This window comes from Tripterygium wilfordii, chromosome 13 (assembly GCF_013401445.1).
Source record: "Tripterygium wilfordii isolate XIE 37 chromosome 13, ASM1340144v1, whole genome shotgun sequence".
NCBI lineage: Eukaryota > Viridiplantae > Streptophyta > Magnoliopsida > Celastrales > Celastraceae > Tripterygium > Tripterygium wilfordii.
Window position 1 is genome coordinate 9,791,355 of NC_052244.1, and position 3,584 is coordinate 9,794,938.

General features: G+C 43.2%; 1 non-coding gene across 1 annotated transcript; it reads right to left on the bottom strand.

Moving 5' to 3' along the window:
- Positions 1–228: 228 nt before the first annotated feature.
- LOC120013982 lies at positions 229–333 on the bottom strand. The gene has a single exon (XR_005471518.1). It is a non-coding gene; the product is annotated as a small nucleolar RNA R71 (small nucleolar RNA).
- Between the last annotated feature and the right edge of the window lie 3,251 nt (positions 334–3,584).

Here is a 3,584-nt window from a genome sequence, read left to right on the forward strand (position 1 = left end):
TCCTCACGAAGAGCCAAATGTGCACATTGCTTCATTCTTGCACATTTGCGCTACATTTGATATTCATGGTGCTTCACGTGATGCAATTCTATTGAGGTTGTTCCCATTTTCTTTGAGGGATAAAGCTAAGGCATGGTTGATGTCGCTCCCTCCCAACTCCATCACTACATGGGATGAACTTTCGGAGCAATTTCTATCTAAATTTTTCCCTCCGGCGAAAGCGGTTCAAGTCCAGAACGATATCATGACTTTTTCCCAATTTGATCTTGAATCTTTCCATGAAGCTTGGGAAAGGTTCAAAGCTATCTTGAGGAGTTGTCCTAATCATGGACTTGCGGAGTGGATTGTTTATCAAGCCTTTTATTCCGGATTGAGTATGTCGACGAGGCAAATGTTAGACGCAGTCGCGGGTGGTTCTTTTATGACTAAATCTCAGGAGAAGGCCCGAACTTTACTTGAAAAGGTTGCCAAGACAAATACTTCTTGGCCAACGGAGAGGCTACCACAAAGGCAAGGCAATCCAAGAGATGCCGACGTGATGACCACCTTGGCCGCTATGGCTAAAAAGATTGATGCTTTAACGATGAATTCTCCTCAAAGAGTACATGCGGTTCAAGGAATGTCTATAGTGTCTTGTGATTATTATGGTGCTAGCCATCAAACCGGAGAATGCTTGATTACTAATGCATCATCTTCTCAAAGCGAGCAAGCTAATGCTATTGGAGGTAGGCACTACAATCAACCAAGAAATGATCCATACTCAAATTTCTACAATCTGAGGTTTAGGAATCATCCTAACTTTTCTTGGAGCAACAATCAGAATGTACAAAATCCTCCTCCTCAACAAATTCAGCCCCAAGAGAAGAAGAGGGAAAATGTTTGCCAAGATGGCCGGAAGTATGGAGGCATTAGCTAATAACACAAACAACTTCATTAGCAAGACTGATTCCGCTTTACAAACTCAAGCATCATTGATTCAGAATCAAGGGGCTTCCATTAGAAATCTTGAGATACAAGTGGGGTGTAATATCCTGGTCTAATTTTACACTATTCATAGTATCTTCTCGTGGTGGTTGAGGTGGAGGGAACCTCTGTGTTGGTGAACCGGTATTTGAAGGAGTAAAAATTAAATTGTGATAAAATTATAGAAATATTTTTAATAAATGGGGAATTTTAAAGGAAAATTTTTAAAGTAAGAATTACTTAAATCGGATTTAAATTTGATTTGTTATGAATTTTTGAAGTTAATTATAACAATTTAGTTAGGGGTGTTTTTAACAGATGGGTGTTTTGGTAAGTCAAATATATTATAAAAGAAAAAGTAAAATAAAACAATTATTACGCGTTTTTTTCTCTCTTCTTCCTTTTCTCTCTCCCGTGCATTCTCTTTACTATTCATTTTCTGAGTCCGGCGACGGTGAGCGACACCACCGGTATCAAAAGAAGCGTGTTGATGAGATGAGTATAACCCAACTTGAATCACGTCGATCGGAGTTGTGGTTAGGGAGATATCAGAGTTTGAAGTTCCGATTTCCTCAGATTTCTTTTGGCCGATTCCGGCCGATTCCGGCGACGGTTTGACTTGTTTCAGGTACCTATGAGTTAACCTCATCGAGTTCTTTAATTTGATATAAGATTTGACAGGTTTGGGTGGTCGGATCGCCGGCGATGGGGTTAAATGGGTTTCCGGCGAGTTGACCGAGTCAGGCCGAGTTGACTCGGTTGACCGGCGAGTTGACTCGGCTGGGTACTATTTGACCCGGTTCGGTACTATTTGACCCAGTTACTATTTGGTTGTTGACTTTGACCGTTACTATTTGGACGTTGACCATAGTTGACCGACCGTATTTTTACAGTATTTTCATATATCGTGTTTTTCGGTGTAGACGGTGGTCACGATTGAGATTCGGAGCGGGTTAACTTTTGGAGTTAGGGGTTTGTCAAGGACGCGTGCTTGGTTTTAGCACTCTGATTTCCAGGTAGGGGTTTCCTTACTCTTGCATGTGACTTTAGAGTTCCGGTTTACGGACTCTGGTGATATTATGGTTTTGTCGGTTTCCGGGGGTGGAAATACGACATGTTTGCATGTTGATTTATATTCCCTGTTATATATATCACTGTTGGTGTATTTTCTGAGAGTGAGGTGATTGGAGGTGTTAGATGTGGATGTGGATATGGATGTGGATATGGATGTGGATGTGGATGTGGATTGTGGGCCCATATAGGAGCCCAAATGATCAGATATGGATTTCTGATGGATGATATATGTACATATACAGACCGGATATATACCGGTGGACCGTCTGAGATGGGGTGCATCACAGGGGACGCCCTCTGGTGTAGGCTATGCTATCGGGATACCCGATCCTCATCCAGTTTCGGTGTGGACCTGGATTGAGACACCCTACGGGGATTAGGGTGGGTTCATGGGTGATTTATAGTTGCTGGATTATGGGAGTTGGTGTGGTGGTTACAGTGTTGGATAGCCTTATCGGCTATCATTTCACTTGATTGGACTGGTGTATGGATTTTGGATTGCTGGAGACCAGTGTGGGTGGTTCCAGTGTTATTTAGCCTTATCGGCTATTGTGCTATATTGTTGACTTACTGATGGATGTATATTTATTGTATTGCATACTATGCATTACATTTTTTTTGGATTTATTATTATTATTTATGGATATTGGCGTTTCCTCTCTACGCCCTACTGAGCTTTGTGGCTCACCCCTCTTCTTTATCCCCTTTCAGGTGAGTTGGATGTAGGTGATGGCGGTCAGCAGCGGGATGCGTGAGCTGGTGTGTAGCCTTGGGCTGACTCTTTAGTGGGTGTGGGAACTTTTTGTATTATATTTGTATATACTATACGGTTTGGTATCGGGGAGATATATTTTATTATTCTGCTGTTGTATATGTACATAGGTGGATGTACTTTGTGGATATTATGGTAGTTCTTCTTATTATTATTATTATGTCTGTTGGGTTTAGTTTTTGGGATCTAGTTGGGATCTGGTTCGGGGGATGGGGTGTCCCCTGCCGGTCACGTTCCTATGGTATAGGTATACTTCGGTATATCTTAGGAGAGAGGGGCGTGACAGTTTGGTATCGGAGCCGTAGGTTGAGAAACTTACAGTGGTTAGGTTACCTAGGTTATTTTGTTGGCTACACATCATGCGTTTCCCGACTGACCTGGTGAGTCTTTATTTTTGGTGTTTCCTGCTTTAGATTTATGTATACGTGTGTTATATTTTCCAGATATGGTTGACACACGTAGTACTCGGGTGCGAGGACATGGACGGGGTAGAGGAGAACATGAGGCGGATGAGCCTCAGGGGGTAGATGAGGTGGGTATGCCTGAGGTGGCTCCATTGGAGCGGGGGCGAGGACGGAGAGGTAGGGGTGCGAGACGTGGTAGGGGTGGAAGACGTGGGAGAGGTGGCGGCAGGCGGCGAGTGTATATAGACCCAGTAGATGATATTAGGGAGGATCAGGAGGGATATTTAGCACCACAGGGAGTAGAGGCTGTCGTTACTACTTTACGACAGGAGGTTCGGGATGTTACTGAGTTGGTACGAGCTATTGGGCAG